The 24,030-nt window shown below is 50.0% G+C and overlaps 1 protein-coding gene across 3 annotated transcripts in view; it reads right to left on the reverse strand.

Moving 5' to 3' along the window:
* Nucleotides 1-24,030, reverse strand: part of spir (spire type actin nucleation factor) — a 481,192-nt gene that overhangs the window by 231,164 nt on the left and 225,998 nt on the right. The gene's annotated exons all lie outside the window — the stretch shown is intronic.

Below are 24,030 nucleotides of genomic sequence, written 5' to 3' on the forward strand. Positions count from 1 at the left end.
GTACTGACTGATGTTGTAGAAGCCAGGCTTAGGCTTAGTTACAAGTACTGACTGATGTTGTAGTAGCCAGGCTTAGGCTTGGTTACAAGTACTGACTGATGTTGTAGTAGCCAGGCTTAGGCTTGGTTACAAGTACTGACTGATGTTGTAGTGGCCAGGCTTAGGCTTGGTTACAAGTACTGACTGATGTTGTAGTAGCCAGGCTTAGGCTTGGTTACAAGTACTGACTGATGTTGTAGTGGCCAGGCTTAGGCTTGGTTACAAGTACTGACTGATGTTGTAGTGGCCAGGCTTAGGCTTGGTTACAAGTACTGACTGATGTTGTAGTGGCCAGGCTTAGTCTTGGTTACAAGTACTGACTGATGTTGTAGTAGCCAGACTTAGGCTTGGTTACAAGTACTGACTGATGTTGTAGTGGCCAGGCTTAGGCTTGGTTACAAGTACTGACTGATGTTGTAGTAGCCAGACTTAGGCTTGGTTACAAGTACTGACTGATGTTGTAGTGGCCAGGCTTAGGCTTGGTTACAAGTACTGACTGATGTTGTAGTGGCCAGGCTTAGGCTTGGTTACAAGTACTGACTGATGTTGTAGTGGCCAGGCTTAGGCTTGGTTACAAGTACTGACTGATGTTGTAGTAGCCAGACTTAGGCTTGGTTACAAGTACTGACTGATGTTGTAGTGGCCAGGCTTAGGCTTGGTTACAAGTACTGACTGATACACAAATAACCCGCACATAAAAGACAGAAGCTTACGACGACGTTTCGGTCCGACTTGGACCATTGACAAAGTCACACTAACAGAGGAGGAGCAGGACGGCTATATATAGGCAGGTGGAGGTAGTAGTAGTGGTAGTAGTACTACTACTACTACTACTCCTCCTCTGTTAGTGTGACTTTGTCAATGGTCCAAGTCGGACCGAAACGTCGTCGTAAGCTTCTGTCTTTTATGTGCGGGTTATTTGTGTATCGTTCCAGTCACGGTATTGTACCTTTTTGTTATTTACTGACTGATGTTGTAGTGGCCAGGCTTAGGCTTGGTTACAAGTACTTCTGGCAGTTTGGGAGACACACAGATGATCAAACTAAATATAAATTATGTGATCAGGCATATGGTCACTGTCTTGAACACTATGTGCTTAATTGTCCACTTATTGAGGAATACAGAGATAGTCAAATAACGTATGTAACATGTCAAGATATCTTATTAATGAAAATAAGATACCTCATATATTATGCAAATTTCCTAATTCTGTTTGTAACAGATAAGTGAACTGTAGATATAAATGTACAAGTACTCGTGTTTACCTTTTTGGGGCCTAGTTGCTAGGTGTGTTGTGTATCAGGATGTTGTTACGTTACCGTCCGCAGGATGCTTGTCGGGTGCACAATAAACTTGCCACTTCAGTGGCTAAATCTAACCCTAGCAGCAGCATCAGTATCAGTCACAGCCCATCAATAACCACCACCCATCACCAACCACCCATCATCACCAACCACCACTCATCATCAACTACCCATCACCAACCACCCATCATCACCAACCACCACCCATCATCAACCACAACCCATCATCACCAACCACCACCCATCATCAACCACAACCCATCATCACCAACCACCACCCATCATCACCAACCACCACCCATCATCAACCACCCATCATCAACCACCACCCATCATCAACTACCCATCATCACCAACCACCACCCATCATCATTCACCACCCATCACCAACCACCCATTATCACCAACAACCACCCATCACCAACCACCACCCATCATCACCAACCACCACCCATCATCAATCACCATCCATCATCAACCACCACCCATCATCAACCACCACCCATCAAGCACCACCCATGATCAACCGCCACCCATCACCAACCACCACCCATCATCAATCACCACCCATCATCATCAACCGCCACCCATCATCACCAATCACCACCCATCACCAACCACCCATTATCACCAACCACCACCCATCATCAACCACCACCCATCATCAACCACCACCCATCAACCACCACCCATCATCAACCACCACCCATCAACCACCACCCATCATCAACCACAACCCATCATCACCAACCACCACCCATCATCACCAACCACCAATATTCACCAACCACCACCCATCATCAACTACAACCCATCATCATCAACCACCACCCATCATCACCAACCACCCATCATCATCAACCACCACCCATCACCAAGCACCACCCATCATCAACCACAACCCATCATCACCAACCACCACCCATCATCAACCACCACCCATCATCACCAAGCACCACCCATCATCAACCACAACCCATCATCACCAACCACCACCCATCGTCACCAAGCACCACCCATCATCAACCACAACCCATCATCACCAACCACCACCCATCGTCACCAAGCACCACCAATCATCATTAACCACAACCCATCATCATCAACCACAACCCATCATCACCAACCACTACCCATCATCATCAAGCACCAACCATCATCATCAACCAGAACCCATTATCATCAACCACAACCCATCATCATCAAGCACCACCCATCATCATCAACAACAACCCATCATCATCAACCACAACCCATCATCACCAACCACTACCCATCATCATCAAGCACCACCCATCATCATCAACCACAACCCATCATCAACCACAACCCATCAAGCACCACCCATCATCAACCACAACCCGTCAACCACAACCCATCATCATCATCCACAACCCATCATCACCAAGCACCACCCATCATCATCAACCACCACCCATCATCAACCACAACCCATCATCACCAACCACTACCCATCATCATCAACCACAACCCATCATCATCAAACACCACCCATCATCAACCACAACCCATCATCATCAACCACAACCCATCATCACCAAGCACCACCCATCATCATCAACCACCACCCATCATCAACCACAACCCATCATCACCAACCACTACCCATCATCATCAACCACAACCCATCATCATCAACCACCACCCATCAACCACAACCCATCATCAACCACAACCCATCATCATCAACCACAACCCATCATCACCAACCACTACCCATCATCAAGCACCACTCATCATCATCAACCACAACCCATCATCATCCACCACCCATCATCCACAACCCATCATCAACCACAACCCATCATCAACCACAACCCATCACCAACCACTACCCATCATCAACCACAACCCATCATCAACCACCACCCATCATCAACCACAACCCATCATCGTCAACCACAACCCATCATCATCAACCACAACCCATCACCAACCACCACCCATCATCAACCACAACCCATCATCGTCAACCACAACCCATCATCATCAAGCACCACCCATCATCATCAACCACAACCCATCATCATCAACCACAACCCATCATCATCAACCACAACCCATCATCACCAACCACTACCCATCATCATCAACCACAACCCATCATCATCAACCACAACCCATCATCACCAACCACAACCCATCATCATCAAGCACCACCCATCATCAAGCACCACCCATCATCAACCACCACCCATCAACCACCACCCATCATCAACCACAACCCATCATCATCAACCACAACCCATCATCACCAACCTCCACCCATCATCAAGCACCACCCATCATCATCAACCACCACCCATCATCAACCACAACCCATCATCATCAACCACAACCCATTATCATCAACCACCACCCATCATCACCAACCACCACCCATCATCACCAAGCACCACCCATCATCATCAACCACCACCCATCATCACCAAGCACCACCCATCAACCACCACCCATCATCAACCACAACCCATCATCACCAACCACCACCCATCATCAACCACCACCACCCATCATCACCAAGCACCACCCATCATCAACCACCACCCATCACCAAGCACCACCCATCATCAACCACAACCCATCATCATCAACCACAACCCATCATCAACCACCACCCATCACCAAGCACCACCCATCATCAACCACCACCCATCATCACCAAGCACCACCCATCATCATCAACCACCACTCATCATCAACCACCACCCATCACCAAGCACCACCCATCATCAACCACCACCCATCATCACCAAGCACCACCCATCATCAACCACCACCCATCATCACCAAGCACCACCCATCATCAACCAACACCCATCATCAACCACCACCCATCATCATCAACCACCACTCATCATCAACCACCACCCATCATCAAGTTCACTGGACTTTAACACGCTTCACTCACTACACACACTGACTGGAATATATTTAACATGCTCTTCCTGCCTCCCTCTCTCACCTTCCCCACCAGTTATCCGCTCACTGTTGCCAGGATCATCACTCCCGTCACCCTCTCTCACCTTCCCCACCAGTTATCCGCTCACTGTTGCCAGGATCATCACTCCCGTCACCCTCACTCACCTTCCCCACCAGTTATCCGCTCACTGTTGCCAGGATCATCACTCCCGTCACCCTCTCTCACCTTCCCCACCAGTTATCCGCTCACTGTTGCCAGGATCATCACTCCCGTCACCCTCTCTCACCTTCCCCACCAGTTATCCGCTCACTGTTGCCAGGATCATCACTCCCGTCACCCTCTCTCACCTTCCCCACCAGTTATCCGCTCACTGTTGCCAGGATCATCACTCCCGTCACCCTCTCTCACCTTCCCCACCAGTTATCCGCTCACTGTTGCCAGGATCATCACTCCCGTCACCCTCTCTCACCTTCCCCACCAGTTATCCGCTCACTGTTGCCAGGATCATCACTCCCGTCACCCTCACTCACCTTCCCCACCAGTTATCCGCTCACTGTTGCCAGGATCATCACTCCCGTCACCCTCTCTCACCTTCCCCACCAGTTATCCGCTCACTGTTGCCAGGATCATCACTCCCGTCACCCTCTCTCACCTTCCCCACCAGTTATCCGCTCACTGTTGCCAGGATCATCACTCCCGTCACCCTCTCTCACCTTCCCCACCAGTTATCCGCTCACTGTTGCCAGGATCATCACTCCCGTCACCCTCTCTCACCTTCCCCACCAGTTATCCGCTCACTGTTGCCAGGATCATCACTCCCGTCACCCTCTCTCACCTTCCCCACCAGTTATCCGCTCACTGTTGCCAGGATCATCACTCCCGTCAACCTCTCTCACCTTCCCCACCAGTTATCCGCTCACTGTTGCCAGGATCATCACTCCCGTCAACCTCTCTCACCTTCCCCACCAGTTATCCGCTCACTGTTGCCAGGATCATCATTCCCGTCACCCTCTCTCACCTTCCCCACCAGTTATCCGCTCACTGTTGCCAGGATCATCACTCCCGTCACCCTCACTCACCTTCCCCACCAGTTATCCGCTCACTGTTGCCAGGATCATCACTCCCGTCACCCTCACTCACCTTCCCCACCAGTTATCCGCTCACTGTTGCCAGGATCATCACTCCCGTCACCCTCTCTCACCTTCCCCACCAGTTATCCGCTCACTGTTGCCAGGATCATCACTCCCGTCACCCTCACTCACCTTCCCCACCAGTTATCCGCTCACTGTTGCCAGGATCATCACTCCCGTCACCCTCTCTCACCTTCCCCACCAGTTATCCGCTCACTGTTGCCAGGATCATCACTCCCGTCACCCTCTCTCACCTTCCCCACCAGTTATCCGCTCACTGTTGCCAGGATCATCACTCCCGTCACCCTCACTCACCTTCCCCACCAGTTATCCGCTCACTGTTGCCAGGATCATCACTCCCGTCAACCTCTCTCACCTTCCCCACCAGTTATCCGCTCACTGTTGCCAGGATCATCACTCCCGTCACCCTCTCTCACCTTCCCCACCAGTTATCCGCTCACTGTTGCCAGGATCATCACTCCCGTCACCCTCTCTCACCTTCCCCACCAGTTATCCGCTCACTGTTGCCAGGATCATCACTCCCGTCACCCTCTCTCACCTTCCCCACCAGTTATCCGCTCACTGTTGCCAGGATCATCACTCCCGTCACCCTCTCTCACCTTCCCCACCAGTTATCCGCTCACTGTTGCCAGGATCATCACTCCCGTCACCCTCTCTCACCTTCCCCACCAGTTATCCGCTCACTGTTGCCAGGATCATCACTCCCGTCAACCTCTCTCACCTTCCCCACCAGTTATCCGCTCACTGTTGCCAGGATCATCACTCCCGTCACCCTCTCTCACCTTCCCCACCAGTTATCCGCTCACTGTTGCCAGGATCATCACTCCCGTCACCCTCTCTCACCTTCCCCACCAGTTATCCGCTCACTGTTGCCAGGATCATCACTCCCGTCAACCTCTCTCACCTTCCCCACCAGTTATCCGCTCACTGTTGCCAGGATCATCACTCCCGTCACCCTCTCTCACCTTCCCCACCAGTTATCCGCTCACTGTTGCCAGGATCATCACTCCCGTCACCCTCTCTCACCTTCCCCACCAGTTATCCGCTCACTGTTGCCAGGATCATCACTCCCGTCACCCTCTCTCACCTTCCCCACCAGTTATCCGCTCACTGTTGCCAGGATCATCATTCCCGTCACCCTCACTCACCTTCCCCACCAGTTATCCGCTCACTGTTGCCAGGATCATCACTCCCGTCACCCTCACTCACCTTCCCCACCAGTTATCCGCTCACTGTTGCCAGGATCATCACTCCCGTCACCCTCACTCACCTTCCCCACCAGTTATCCGCTCACTGTTGCCAGGATCATCACTCCCGTCACCCTCACTATTCCTCATCACCAATGGCTAATAACACAAAATCAAGACCTATTAAGGGAAACCAGGGGGGAGTGTAGTCAATTTTAAGGGGTAGCCGAGTAAGGGGTCCAGGGGGTAGGGATGAAGGTATGATATATACAGACGTTTTTCACACCGGCTTATCAAGCCGTGTAAGTTTATGTAGACACAGGTACACATAAGTATAATTATCAGCGTAAATTATACAGCATAACACCAAAAAAGTCAAAGTTATTTATACCCCATTGTTCATCACCTCTGGTACCACTAACTTCTTCACTTAGAGGGGAGAGGGAGGATGAGAGACGTTAGGGGAGGGAGGGGAGGATGAGAGAGGGTAGTATATAAGCCAGGTCAGACAGGGTGAAGCAGCAGCTTTCTCCCTCAGGTCAAGCAGGGAGGGTCAACTGTGTCACGATACACTGGCACACTGGGTGGGTGTATGTCATGATACACTGCCACACTGGGTGGGTGTATGTCATGATACACTGCCACACTGGGTGGGTGTATGTCATGATACAGTGCCACACTGGGTGGGTGTATGTCATGATACACTGTCACACTGGGTGGGTGTATGTCATGATACACTGCCACACTGGGTGGGTGTATGTCATGATACACTGGCACACTGGGTGGGTGTATGTCATGATACACTGCCACACTGGGTGGGTGTATGTCATGATACACTGCCACACTGGGTGGGTGTATGTCATGATACAGTGCCACACTGGGTGGGTGTATGTCATGATACAGTGCCACACTGGGTGGGTGTATGTCACGATACACTGCCACACTGGGTGGGTGTATGTCATGATACACTGCCACACTGGGTGGGTATATGTCATGATACTCTGCCACACTGGGTGGGTGTATGTCATGATACACTGCCACACTGGGTGGGTATATGTCATGATACTCTGCCACACTGGGTGGGTGTATGTCATGATACACTGCCACACTGGGTGGGTGTATGTCATGATACACTGTCACACTGGGTGGGTGTATGTCATGATACACTGCCACACTGGGTGGGTGTATGTCATGATACACTGCCACACTGGGTGGGTGTATGTCGTGATACACTGCCACACTGGGTGGGTGTATGTCATGATACACTGTCACACTGGGTGGGTGTATGTCATGATACACTGCCACACTGGGTGGGTGTATGTCATGATACACTGTCACACTGGGTGGGTGTATGTCATGATACACTGCCACACTGGGTGGGTGTATGTCATGATACACTGCCACACTGGGTGGGTGTATGTCATGATACTCTGCCACACTGGGTGGGTGTATGTCATGATACACTGTCACACTGGGTGGGTGTATGTCATGATACACTGCCACACAGGGTGGGTGTATGTCATGATACAGTGCCACACTGGGTGGGTGTATGTCATGATACACTGCCACACTGGGTGGATGTCATGATACACTGCCACACTGGGTGGGTGTATGTCACGATACACTGCCACACTGGGTGTATGTCATGATACACTGCCACACTGGGTGTATGTCATGATACACTGCCACACTGGGTGTATGTCATGATACACTGCCACACTGGGTGGGTGTATGTCATGATACACTGCCACACTGGGTGGGTGTATGTCATGATACACTGCCACACTGGGTGTATGTCATGATACACTGCCACACTGGGTGGGTGTATGTCATGATACACTGCCACACTGGGTGGGTGTATGTCATGATACACTGCCACACTGGGTGGGTGTATGTCATGATACACTGCCACACTGGGTGGGTGTATGTCATGATACACTGCCACACTGGGTGGGTGTATGTCATGATACACTGCCACACTGGGTGGGTGTATGTCATGATACTCTGCCACACTGGGTGGGTGTATGTCATGATACTCTGCCACACTGGGTGGGTGTATGTCATGATACTCTGCCACACTGGGTGGGTGTATGTCATGATACACTGCCACACTGGGTGTATGTCATGATACACTGCCACACTGGGTGGGTGTATGTCATGATACACTGCCACACTGGGTGGGTGTATGTCATGATACACTGCCACACTGGGTGGGTGTATGTCACGATACACTGCCACACTGGGTGTATGTCATGATACACTGCCACACTGGGTGGGTGTATGTCATGATACACTGCCACACTGGGTGGGTGTATGTCATGATACACTGCCACACTGGGTGGGTGTATGTCATGATACACTGCCACACTGGGTGGGTGTATGTCATGATACACTGCCACACTGGGTGGGTGTATGTCATGATACTCTGCCACACTGGGTGGGTGTATGTCATGATACACTGCCACACTGGGTGGGTGTATGTCATGATACACTGCCACACTGGGTGGGTATATGTCATGATACTCTGCCACACTGGGTGGGTGTATGTCATGATACACTGCCACACTGGGTGGATGTCATGATACACTGCCACACTGGGTGGGTGTATGTCATGATACACTGCCACACTGGGTGGGTGTATGTCATGATACACTGTCACACTGGGTGGGTGTATGTCATGATACAGTGCCACACTGGGTGGGTGTATGTCACGATACACTGCCACACTGGGTGGGTGTATGTCATGATACTCTGCCACACTGGGTGGGTGTATGTCATGATACACTGCCACACTGGGTGGGTGTATGTCATGATACACTGCCACACTGGGTGGGTGTATGTCATGATACACTGCCACACTGGGTGGGTGTATGTCATGATACACTGCCACACTGGGTGGGTGTATGTCATGATACACTGCCACACTGGGTGGGTGTATGTCATGATACACTGCCACACTGGGTGGGTATATGTCATGATACTCTGCCACACTGGGTGGGTGTATGTCATGATACACTGCCACACTGGGTGGGTATATGTCATGATACTCTGCCACACTGGGTGGGTGTATGTCATGATACACTGCCACACTGGGTGGGTGTATGTCATGATACACTGCCACACTGGGTGGGTATATGTCATGATACACTGCCACACTGGGTGGGTATATGTCATGATACTCTGCCACACTGGGTGGGTGTATGTCATGATACTCTGCCACACTGGGTGGGTATATGTCATGATACACTGCCACACTGGGTGGGTGTATGTCATGATACACTGCCACACTGGGTGGGTGTATGTCATGATACACTGCCACACTGGGTGGGTGTCACACGTATGACACTTCCCTACGCACATGTGTCACTATCTTAGAGAATAGGGGAACACGCCAATGCTGAAGTAATGTATCCTTAATATATACCATACATGAAACAAAAGTGATATTAATACGTGTGTGTGTGTGTGTGTGTACTCACCTATTTGTGGTTGCTGGGGTCGATTCACAGCTCCTGGCCCCGCCTCTTCGCTGATTGCTACTAGGTCCTCTCTCTCCCTGCCCCATGAGCTCTATCATACCTCGCCTTAAAACTATGTATGGTTCCTGCCTCCACCACATCACTTTCTAGGGTATTCCATGACCTGACTACTCTATGACTGTCAAAAGGCAGTGTTAGTGTACAGCAGCATTACAGCCTCGAGACAACAAGTGACAAAGACGACCATCATTGGCTTGGCATTTCTTGTTTTGAAGGTTCTCATTATCCATCCTATCATTTTCCCCGCAGATGTGGTAGTGTCACTGTCACATCTGACATTATCACTCCCAGGTCCTTCACATTATTTTTCCACTCTTTTGTGTGGTTACAATTTATTTTATACTCCGACTTACCTTTGAATTCCGTAAGTTGTCAATAACGGGGAAGCTGGAATTTGTCTTCCAGTCTGCCAACTCTGACTGACACTACTGAAGTCTGCCAACTCTGGCTGACACTACTGAAGTCTGCCAACTCTGGCTGACACTACTGAAGTCTGCCAACTCTGGCTGACACTACTGAAGTCTGCCAACTCTGGCTGACACTACTGAAGTCTGCCAACTCTGGCTGACACTACTGAAGTCTGCCAACTCTGGCTGACACTACTGAAGTCTGCCAACTCTGGCTGACACTACTGAAGTCTGCCAACTCTGGCTGACACTACTGAAGTCTGCCAACTCTGGCTGACACTACTGAAGTCTGCCAACTCTGGCTGACACTACTGAAGTCTGCCAACTCTGGCTGACACTAAAGTCTGCCAACTCAGGCTGACACTACCGAAGTCTGCCAACTCAGGCTGACACTACCGAAGTCTGCCAACTCTGGCTGACACTACCGAAGTCTGCCAACTCTGGCTGACACTACTGAAGTCTGCCAACTCTGGCTGACACTACTTAAGTCTGCCAACTCTGGCTGACACTACTGAAGTCTGCCAACTCAGGCTGACACTACTGAAGTCTGCCAACTCTGGCTGACACTACTGAAGTCTGCCAACTCTGGCTGACACTACTGAAGTCTGCCAACTCTGGCTGACACTACTTAAGTCTGCCAACTCAGGCTGACACTACCGAAGTCTGCCAACTCAGGCTGACACTACCGAAGTCTGCCAACTCAGGCTGACACTACTGAAGTCTGCCAACTCTGGCTGACACTACTGAAGTCTGCCAACTCTGGCTGACACTACTTAAGTCTGCCAACTCAGGCTGACACTACCGAAGTCTGCCAACTCAGGCTGACACTACTGAAGTCTGCCAACTCTGGCTGACACTACTGAAGTCTGCCAACTCTGGCTGACACTACTTAAGTCTGCCAACTCAGGCTGACACTACCGAAGTCTGCCAACTCAGGCTGACACTACTGAAGTCTGCCAACTCAGGCTGACACTACTGAAGTCTGCCAACTCAGGCTGACACTACTGAAGTCTGCCAACTCAGGCTGACACTACTGAAGTCTGCCAACTCAGGCTGACACTACCGAAGTCTGCCAACTCAGGCTGACACTACCGAAGTCTGCCAACTCAGGCTGACACTACTGAAGTCTGCCAACTCAGGCTGACACTACTGAAGTCTGCCAACTCAGGCTGACACTACTGAAGTCTGCCAACTCAGGCTGACACTACTGAAGTCTGCCAACTCAGGCTGACACTACTGAAGTCTGCCAACTCAGGCTGACACTACTGAAGTCTGCCAACTCAGGCTGACACTACTGAAGTCTGCCAACTCAGGCTGACACTACTGAAGTCTGCCAACTCAGGCTGACACTACTGAAGTCTGCCAACTCAGGCTGACACTACTGAAGTCTGCCAACTCAGGCTGACACTACTGAAGTCTGCCAACTCAGGCTGACACTACTGAAGTCTGCCAACTCAGGCTGACACTACTGAAGTCTGCCAACTCAGGCTGACACTACTGAAGTCTGCCAACTCAGGCTGACACTACTGAAGTCTGCCAACTCAGGCTGACACTACTGAAGTCTGCCAACTCAGGCTGACACTACTGAAGTCTGCCAACTCAGGCTGACACTACTGAAGTCTGCCAACTCAGGCTGACACTACTGAAGTCTGCCAACTCAGGCTGACACTACTGAAGTCTGCCAACTCAGGCTGACACTACTGAAGTCTGCCAACTCAGGCTGACACTACTGAAGTCTGCCAACTCAGGCTGACACTACTGAAGTCTGCCAACTCAGGCTGACACTACTGAAGTCTGCCAACTCAGGCTGACACTACTGAAGTCTGCCAACTCAGGCTGACACTACTGAAGTCTGCCAACTCAGGCTGACACTACTGAAGTCTGCCAACTCAGGCTGACACTACTGAAGTCTGCCAACTCAGGCTGACACTACTGAAGTCTGCCAACTCAGACTAACGGATTTCAATACCTTGTATGATCCCCATTCTTCGTGGTGGAGTATGGCAGGAAAACGTAACTAGCTTTTATTCCCACTGTGTAACTATCATACAGAATAGCGTAGCAGCACACTGCTGGTGTTACCGCTGTGTGACTATCATACAGAATAGTGTAGCAGCACACTGCTGGTGTTACCACTGTGTAACTATCATATAGAATAGTGTAGCAGCACACTGCTGGCATTACCACTGTGTAACTATCATATAGAATAGTGTAGCAGCACACTGCTGATGTATCCATTTTCGTTTAAGAATAAAAATGGTAGCTAGTGTTAGTGGAGCACCAAGAGACAGCAGGTACCGTGGGTTTCCATTGACAGTGGCGGTGACACAATAGCCTACCACTTAGTATACACTGCATGCTGTACCCTGCCACTGTTTCTCAACCCCCGGCCGCCAGTCCACACAGTAACCAACCTCCAACCTCCCGCTATCCAGCCCACAAAGTAACCTCGATTTCCCACCCCATGGTAGAGGTACTAGTATGGCAGAAGTAATATTGGTAGCAGTACTGGTAGAATGAATGGTGGTAGCAGTGATGGTGGTATCAGAGTGGTGGTAGAATGAATGGTGGTAGCAGTGATGGTGGTATCAGTGGTAGTAGAATGAATGGTGGTATCAGTGATGGTGGTATCAGTGGTGGTAGAATGAATGGTGGTAATAGTGTTTGTTACATCTTCTGGCAAGATGTTGAATAATCTGGGGCCACAGATATTGATACAGTGTTCCCTTACTGTGCCCACCGCACCCCTGCTTTTCACTGGGCTTATTTTGCACATTGTCCCACATCTGTCACTCTAATATGTTATGGCAGTGTGCAGTTTTGTGACCAGACCCTCGAGTACCTTCCAGATATATTTTACCATGTATCTCTCTCCTCCACTCCTATTAATAAGTACATATTTAAGGCCCTGAGTCGTCTCCAGAAAATTAAATGTTTTTACTGGCATTATGTGAGCTGTTCCAGCTGAGATCTCTCTCCTGCCCTGGACGGAGCCGTCAACAATGAACAATATTCTTAGTGAGAGAGCACAAGCGATTTGAAAAGTATCACCCCATCATTTTCCTGGCTGTCGTAACATTTGTCTTGTGTTCTTTGAAAGAAGCGTTAGCTGACATTATTATGCTCAGCTCTCCCATGTTCCTTTCATTCTGTTTGGCAATCTTGTCTTCTGTATAGTATACCTCCTGAGGTCATCATTCTTTCCACATTTAAGCAGCTGGAACTTGTCATTAATGAACGTCATGTTGTCCAGTGTCTGCTGAAGACTTTGCTTACATCTTCCTGCAGTTTTTTCTCGTTTTCTACCAAGATGATTTTAATGCTCGTTTGGTGTATACAGATAATGATATGAAACTGTGGCGAGTGTTAACATGTACATCTGCTATGATGATGATAAACAGCAGAGGTGCCAGGACAGTGCCTTGGGGCACAGAACTTTTTGGTTTAGAAAGACACGTAAGCAAACACTATAACATATTTATTAGAAAACGTTTCAAGGTCCCAGGACGGAAACGTTTTCTAATAAATATGTTATAGTGTTTGCTTACGTGTCTTTCTAAACCAACTTGTCGGTATTTATTACCAAGGTTTATACCACAGAACTTTTTACCTCAATACTGCTGGATGTTGCTCTGTTACAACTCTTTGTATTGTATCTATCAGAAAGTTGAACATCCATTTGTCTACTTTCTCCGTTATTCATATCACCCTTTATTTATATCCCATCACTCGTTGATCACATCTGTAAGATATCTTCTCAAAATCCTTGAAGACTAAGTCAGCAATTTGGTTTTCTTCCACGTCACCTTAATTCTGTCATAATAGATCAGTAGACATGACAAACATGATCTTCCCGCTCTAAATCCACGCTGGTCATTATGTTGTGATCATGTTTCAGACCAGACCGCGGGAGCACTGACCCCTGAAACCCTCTACAGGTATACTCCAGGTATGTCTCCTCTCGTGTAATTGTGATATACTTTTACCTTTGATATACCTTTGATGAGTTCGGAGTTTTTCTACTCCCTGAGCCCGGCCATGAGCCAGGCTTGTCTGGTGCTAGCCTGGTCAACCAGGCTGTTGCTGCTGGAGGCCCGGTGCCCCACATATCCATCACAGCCTGGTTGATCTGGCACCTGGTGAAGATACTTGTCGAGTTTCCTCTTGAAGACTTCTACACTTGTTCCAACAGCGTTTATGATATCTTCTGGTAAGGTGTTGAATAATCTGGGGCCACGAATATTGATACAGTGCTCCCTTATTGTGCCCACCGCACCCCTGCTCCTCACTGTGTTTATTTTGCACTTCCTCCCATCTCTCTTACTCCTGTACGTTATTATGGCAGTGTACAGATTTGGGACCAGGAGCTCGAGCACCTTCCAGGTATATATTATCATATACCTCTCTCTCCTCCTCTCCAGTGAGTACTTGCTCAAGACTTTAAGGAGTTCTCAGTAAATTAAATGTTTTATTGGCGCTATGATATTCTAAGCGTCTTAAATTATATTGGCATCGTAGCTCCGCCACTAGTCATGTTACGAACTTCTGAACTTTATATAAGGGGGGGGGGGAGAGGTTACGACGGGTGAGAGGTGGGTGTGATGCTGGCCCCACGTACTCTGGTACTGGTCTTACCTACGTTGGTAATGTGGAAGGGAATGGAAGAAGGTAATGGTAGAGTAATGACAGATGGTAATGGGATAGTAATGGCAATGGAGAAGTTAATGGGAAGGACAATGACTGCAATGGGGAGAGTAATGGCAGATGTTAATAGGAAAGGTAATGGAGAAGGTAACGAGAGATTGTAATGGGGATAACAATGGAGGGGGAACAATGGGGGAGAGGGGGTTAGGCACTATCAACACGCACCATCACTACCATATACGCACAACGAAAGTGAACTCAACGTACTGTGTGTAGGGAGGGGGAGCAGGGGAGGGAGAGCGGGGAAGGGGAGGGAAAGAACTCTGTGTGTGTGTGTGGAGGGGGTGATGATGGGGGTGGGGAGTGAAAGTAGTGGGTGGGTGGGTGGGTGGGTGAGAGCCTCACACTCCACACTACCTATGTACTTTCTCTGGCACACGGTACACCACCTCGTCCTTGTACTTACCTTGTCACGTACGTTTTTCTTATGTTCTGCGTGTAGATCTTATGTCGCCGGAGAAAACACTGTTTTATTACATTTACCAGTGTTTTATTACATTTACCAGTGTTTTATTATATTTACCGGTGTTTTATTACATTTACCGGTGTTTTATTACATTTACCGGTGTTTTATTACATTTACCAGTGTTTTATTACATTTACCAGTGTTTTATTATATTTACCGGTGTTTTATTACATTTACCGGTGTTTTATTACATTTACCGGTGTTTTATTACATTTACCAGTGTTTTATTACATTTACCAGTGTTTTATTACATTTAATATGTGTTGTGAGTACCCTGGTACAGGTCATCAACTGTGTTGTGAGTACCCTGGTACAGGTCATCAACTGTGTTGTGAGTACCCTGGTACAGGTCATCAACTGTGCTGAGTACCCTGGTACAGGTCATCAACTGTGTTGTGAGTACCCTGGTACAGGTCATCAACTGTGCTGTGAGTACCCTGGTACAGGTCATCAACTGTGTTGTGAGTACCCTGGTACAGGTCATCAACTGTGCTGTGAGTACCCTGGTACAGGTCATCAACTGTTCTGTGAGTACCCTGGTACAGGTCATCAACTGTGCTGTGAGTACCCTGGTACAGGTCATCAACTGTGCTGTGAGTACCCTGGTACAGGTCATCAACTGTGTTGTGAGTACCCTGGTACAGGTCATCAACTGTGTTGTGAGTACCCTGGTACAGGTCATCAACTGTGTTGTGAGTACCCTGGTACAGGTCATCAACTGTGCTGTGAGTACCCTGGTACAGGTCATCAACTGTGCTGTGAGTACCCTGGTACAGGTCATCAACTGTGTTGTGAGTACCCTGGTACAGGTCATCAACTGTGTTGTGAGTACCCTGGTACAGGTCATCAACTGTGTTGTGAGTACCCTGGTACAGGTCATCAACTGTGTTGTGAGTACCCTGGTACAGGTCATCAACTGTGTTGTGAGTACCCTGGTACAGGTCATCAACTGTGTTGTGAGTACCCTGGTACAGGTCATCAACTGTGCTGTGAGTACCCTGGTACAGGTCATCAACTGTGTTGTGAGTACCCTGGTACAGGTCATCAACTGTGTTGTGAGTACCCTGGTACAGGCCATCAACTGTGTTGTGAGTACCCTGGTACAGGTCATCAACTGTGTTGTGAGTACCCTGGTACAGGTCATCAACTGTGCTGTGAGTACCCTGGTACAGGTCATCAACTGTGTTGTGAGTACCCTGGTACAGGTCATCAACTGTGTTGTGAGTACCCTGGTACAGGTCATCAACTGTGTTGTGAGTACCCTGGTACAGGTCATCAACTGTGTTGTGAGTACCCTGGTACAGGTCATCAACTGTGTTGTGAGTACCCTGGTACAGGTCATCAACTGTGTTGTGAGTACCCTGGTACAGGTCATCAACTGTGTTGTGAGTACCCTGGTACAGGTCATCAACTGTGTTGTGAGTACCCTGGTACAGGTCATCAACTGTGTTGTGAGTACCCTGGTACAGGTCATCAACTGTGTTGTGAGTACCCTGGTACAGGTCATCAACTGTGTTGAGTACCCTGGTACAGGTCATCAACTGTGCTGTGAGTACCCTGGTACAGGTCATCAACTGTGCTGTGAGTACCCTGGTACAGGTCAACTGTGTTGTGAGTACCCTGGTACAGGTCATCAACTGTGTTGTGAGTACCCTGGTACAGGTCATCAACTGTGTTGAGTACCCTGGTACAGGTCATCAACTGTGTTGTGAGTACCCTGGTACAGGTCATCAACTGTGTTGAGTACCCTGGTACAGGTCATCAACTGTGTTGTGAGTACCCTGGTACAGGTCATCAACTGTGTTGAGTACCCTGGTACAGGTCATCAACTGTGTTGTGAGTACCCTGGTACAGGTCATCAACTGTGTTGTGAGTACCCTGGTACAGGTCATCAACTGTGTTGTGAGTACCCTGGTACAGGTCATCAACTGTGCTGAGAGTACCCTGGTACAGGTCATCAACTGTGTTGTGAGTACCCTGGTACAGGTCATCAACTGTGCTGTGAGTACCCTGGTACAGGTCATCAACTGTGTTGTGAGTACCCTGGTACAGGTCATCAACTGTGCTGAGAGTACCCTGGTACAGGTCATCAACTGTGTTGTGAGTACCCTGGTACAGGTCATCAACTGTGTTGAGTACCCTGGTACAGGTCATCAACTGTGTTGTGAGTACCCTGGTACAGGTCATCAACTGTGCTGTGAGTACCCTGGTACAGGTCATCAACTGTGCTGTGAGTACCCTGGTACAGGTCATCAACTGTGTTGTGAGTACCCTGGTACAGGTCATCAACTGTGTTGTGAGTACCCTGGTACAGGTCATCAACTGTGTTGTGAGTACCCTGGTACAGGTCATCAACTGTGCTGTGAGTACACTGGTACAGGTCATCAACTGTGTTGTGAGTACCCTGGTACAGGTCATCAACTGTGTTGTGAGTACCCTGGTACAGGTCATCAACTGTGCTGTGAGTACCCTGGTACAGGTCATCAACTGTGTTGTGAGTACCCTGGTACAGGTCATCAACTGTGTTGTGAGTACCCTGGTACAGGTCATCAACTGTGCTGTGAGTACCCTGGTACAGGTCATCAACTGTGTTGTGAGTACCCTGGTACAGGTCATCAACTGTGCTGTGAGTACCCTGGTACAGGTCATCAACTGTGTTGTGAGTACCCTGGTACAGGTCATCAACTGTGCTGTGAGTACCCTGGTACAGGTCATCAACTGTGTTGTGAGTACCCTGGTACAGGTCATCAACTGTGTTGTGAGTACCCTGGTACAGGTCATCAACTGTGCTGTGAGTACCCTGGTACAGGTCATCAACTGTGTTGTGAGTACCCTGGTACAGGTCATCAACTGTGTTGTGAGTACCCTGGTACAGGTCATCAACTGTGTTGAGTACCCTGGTACAGGTCATCAACTGTGCTGTGAGTACCCTGGTACAGTCATCAACTGTGCTGTGAGTACCCTGGTACAGGTCAACTGTGTTGTGAGTACCCTGGTACAGGTCATCAACTGTGTTGTGAGTACCCTGGTACAGGTCATCAACTGTGTTGAATACCCTGGTACAGGTCATCAACTGTGTTGTGAGTACCCTGGTACAGGTCATCAACTGTGTTGAGTACCCTGGTACAGGTCATCAACTGTGTTGTGAGTACCCTGGTACAGGTCATCAACTGTGTTGAGTACCCTGGTACAGGTCATCAACTGTGTTGTGAGTACCCTGGTACAGGTCATCAACTGTGTTGTGAGTACCCTGTTACAGGTCATCAACTGTGTTGTGAGTACCCTGGTACAGGTCATCAACTGTGCTGAGAGTACCCTGGTACAGGTCATCAACTGTGTTGTGAGTACCCTGGTACAGGTCATCAACTGTGCTGTGAGTACCCTGGTACAGGTCATCAACTGTGTTGTGAGTACCCTGGTACAGGTCATCAACTGTGCTGAGAGTACCCTGGTACAGGTCATCAACTGTGTTGTGAGTACCCTGGTACAGGTCATCAACTGTGTTGAGTACCCTGGTACAGGTCATCAACTGTGTTGTGAGTACCCTGGTACAGGTCATCAACTGTGCTGAGAGTACCCTGGTACAGGTCATCAACTGTGCTGTGAGTACCCTGGTACAGGTCATCAACTGTGCTGTGAGTACCCTGGTACAGGTCATCAACTGTGTTGTGAGTACCCTGGTACAGGTCATCAACTGTGTTGTGAGTACCCTGGTACAGGTCATCAACTGTGTTGTGAGTACCCTGGTACAGGTCATCAACTGTGCTGTGAGTACCCTGGTACAGGTCATCAACTGTGTTGTGAGTACCCTGGTACAGGTCATCAACTGTGTTGTGAGTACCCTGGTACAGGTCATCAACTGTGCTGAGAGTACCCTGGTACAGGTCATCAACTGTGTTGTGAGTACCCTGGTACAGGTCATCAACTGTGCTGTGAGTACCCTGGTACAGGTCATCAACTGTGTTGTGAGTACCCTGGTACAGGTCATCAACTGTGTTGTGAGTACCCTGGTACAGGTCATCAACTGTGCTGTGAGTACCCTGGTACAGGTCATCAACTGTGTTGTGAGTACCCTGGTACAGGTCATCAACTGTGTTGTGAGTACCCTGGTACAGGTCATCAACTGTGCTGTGAGTACCCTGGTACAGGTCATCAACTGTGTTGTGAGTACCCTGGTACAGGTCATCAACTGTGCTGTGAGTACCCTGGTACAGGTCATCAACTGTGTTGTGAGTACCCTGGTACAGGTCATCAACTGTGCTGAGTACCCTGGTACAGGTCATCAACTGTGTTGTGAGTACCCTGGTACAGGTCATCAACTGTGTTGTGAGTACCCTGGTACAGGTCATCAACTGTGCTGTGAGTACCCTGGTACAGGTCATCAACTGTGTTGTGAGTACCCTGGTACAGGTCATCAACTGTGTTGTGAGTACCCTGGTACAGGTCATCAACTGTGTTGAGTACCCTGGTACAGGTCATCAACTGTGTTGAGTACCCTGGTACAGGTCATCAACTGTGTTGAGTACCCTGGTACAGGTCATCAACTGTGTTGAGTACCCTGGTACAGGTCATCAACTGTGTTGAGTACCCTGGTACAGGTCATCAACTGTGTTGTGAGTACCCTGGTACAGGTCATCAACTGTGTTGAGTACCCTGGTACAGGTCATCAACTGTGTTGAGTACCCTGGTACAGGTCATCAACTGTGTTGAGTACCCTGGTACAGGTCATCAACTGTGTTGAGTACCCTGGTACAGGTCATCAACTGTGTTGAGTACCCTGGTACAGGTCATCAACTGTGCTGTGAGTACCCTGGTACAGGTCATCAACTGTGCTGTGAGTACCCTGGTACAGGTCATCAACTGTGTTGTGAGTACCCTGGTACAGGTCATCAACTGTGTTGTGAGTACCCTGGTACAGGTCATCAACTGTGTTGTGAGTACCCTGGTACAGGTCATCAACTGTGCTGAGTACCCTGGTACAGGTCATCAACTGTGTTGTGAGTACCCTGGTACAGGTCATCAACTGTGTTGTGAGTACCCTGGTACAGGTCATCAACTGTGCTGTGAGTACCCTGGTACAGGTCATCAACTGTGCTGTGAGTACCCTGGTACAGGTCATCAACTGTGCTGTGAGTACCCTGGTACAGGTCATCAACTGTGTTGTGAGTACCCTGGTACAGGTCATCAACTGTGTTGTGAGTACCCTGGTACAGGTCATCAACTGTGTTGTGAGTACCCTCGTACAGGTCATCAACTGTGTTGTGAGTACCCTGGTACAGGTCATCAACTGTGTTGTGAGTACCCTGGTACAGGTCATCAACTGTGCTGTGAGTACCCTGGTACAGGTCATCAACTGTGTTGTGAGTACCCTGGTACAGGTCATCAACTGTGTTGTGAGTACCCTGGTACAGGTCATCAACTGTGTCAACAGTGACTCAATCCTCACAGCAATGGGGACTGATACCTCACAACCATCACCATACGCAAGGAACAAGGGGCCTGCCAGAGGGACATATATCTCTATCTATCTATCTATCTCTTTCAACAAGAGAGGCAACTATTGAACATAGGAAATTTTATGTACTCTCCCCACACCCACAATGTACTCTCGCCGCCCCCACAATGTACTCTCCCCCACACCCACAATGTACTCTCCCCCACACCCACAATGTACTCTCGCCGCCCCCACAATGTACTCTCCCCCACACCCACAATGTACTCTCGCCGCCCCCACACCCACAATGTACTCTCGCCGCCCCCACACCCACAATGTACTCTCGCCGCCCCCACAATGTACTCTCCCCCACACCCACAATGTACTCTCGCCGCCCCCACACCCACAATGTACTCCCAAACTGGATGTAAACTTAGTATAAAAGCGGTGGAAGTAAACTTCATGCACAGTTTGAAGTGTAGGTATGACAACTCAAAAGGCCTGGGAGGTCAGGAGCCATGACTCGACCCCTGCACTCATACACCTGGCCACGTACACACACACACCCCTGGCCAGGTACACACATACACACACACTCCTGGCCAGGTGCACACATACACACCCCTGGCCAGGTACACACACACCTGGCCAGGTACACACACACACACACCTGGCCAGGTACACACATACACACACACCTGGCCAGGTACTCACATACACACACACACACCCCAGGCCAGGTACACACACACACTCCTGGCCAGGTACACACACACACACACACCCCTGGCCAGGTACACACACACACCTGGCCAGGTACACACACACACACCTGGCCAGGTACACACACACACACCTGGCCAGGCACACACACACACACCTGGCCAGGTACACACACACACACACCTGGCCAGGCACACACACACACACACCTGGCCAGGCACACACACACACACACACACACACTCCTGGCCAGGTACACACATACACACACACATTCCTGGTCAGGTACACACTCTCCTGGTCAGGTACACACACACACACACATTCCTGGTCAGGTACACACTCTCCTGGTCAGGTACACACTCTCCTGGTCAGGTACACACATACACACCCCTGGCCAGGTGTACACACACACCTGGCCGGGTACACACACACACCTGGCCAGGTACACACATACACACACACACTCCTGGTCAGGTACACACTCTCCTGGACAGGTACACACACTCCTGGCCAGGTGCACACATACACACCTCTGGCCAGGTACACACACACACCTGGCCAGGTACACACACACACACACACACACCCCTGGCCAGGTACACACACACCTGGCCAGGTACACACACACACCTGGCCAGGTACACACACACACACCTGACCAGGTACACACACACACACCTGGCCAGGTACACACACACACCTGGCCAGGTACACACACACACCTGGCCAGGTACACACACACACCTGGCCAGGTACACACACACACCTGGCCAGGTACACACACACCTGGCCAGGTACACACACACACCTGGCCAGGTACACACACACACCTGGCCAGGTACACACACACACCTGGCCAGGTACACACACACACACACACACCTGGCCAGGTACACACACACACCTGGCCAGGTACACACACACACACACCTGGCCAGGTACACACACACCTGGCCAGGTACACACACACACCTGGCCAGGTACACACACACACACCTGGCCAGGTACACACACACACACCTGGCCAGGTACACACACATACCTGGCCAGGTACACACACACACACCTGGCCAGGTACACACACACCTGGCCAGGTACACACACACACACACCTGGCCAGGTACACACACACACACACCTGGCCAGGTGTACACACACACACCTGGCCAGGTACACACACACACCTGGCCAGGTACACACACACACACCTGGCCAGGTACACACACACACACACCTGGCCAGGTACACACACACACCTGGCCAGGTACACACACACACCTGGCCAGGTACACACACACACACACCTGGCCAGGTACACACACACACCTGGCCAGGTACACACACACACCTGGCCAGGTACACACACCTGGCCAGGTACACACACACACCTGGCCAGGTACACATACCTGGCCAGGTACACAAACACACACCTGGCCAGGTACACACACACACACCTGGCCAGGTACACACACACACACCTGGCCAGGTACACACACACACACCTGGCCAGGTACACACACACACACACCTGGCCAGGTACACACACACACACCTGGCCAGGTACACACACACACACACACACACACCTGGCCAGGTACACACACACACCTGGCCAGGTAAACACACACACACACCTGGCCAGGTACACACACACACACACACCTGGCCAGGTACACACACACACTTGGCCAGGTAAACACACACACACCTGGCCAGGTACAAACACACCAGCAGGTTACCTCAGTATGACCTTATGTGAGGCTGCATTTCACCTTTCTTGTGGAGACACGAGACGTTTACCCCCACCACTCACCCACACCCCCACCCACGCCCAAACCACCCCCACCACTCACGCCCAAACCACCCCCACCACCCACGCCCAAACCACCCCCACCACCCACGCCCAAACCACCCCCACCACCCACGCCCAAACCACCCCCACCACCCACGCCCAAACCACCCCCACCACCCACGCCCAAACCACCCCCACCACCCACGCCCATCACCAACCCTCCCCCATAACACCACCTTGCACTTCCTGCACTATATACATGAATATATAAACACTACTGAATCCTTATGTCATTACTCGTATCTATAACACACTACACTAATATATATATATATAT

This window comes from Cherax quadricarinatus, chromosome 43, assembly GCF_038502225.1.
Source record: "Cherax quadricarinatus isolate ZL_2023a chromosome 43, ASM3850222v1, whole genome shotgun sequence".
In the NCBI taxonomy this organism is placed as follows: Eukaryota; Metazoa; Arthropoda; class Malacostraca; order Decapoda; family Parastacidae; genus Cherax; species Cherax quadricarinatus.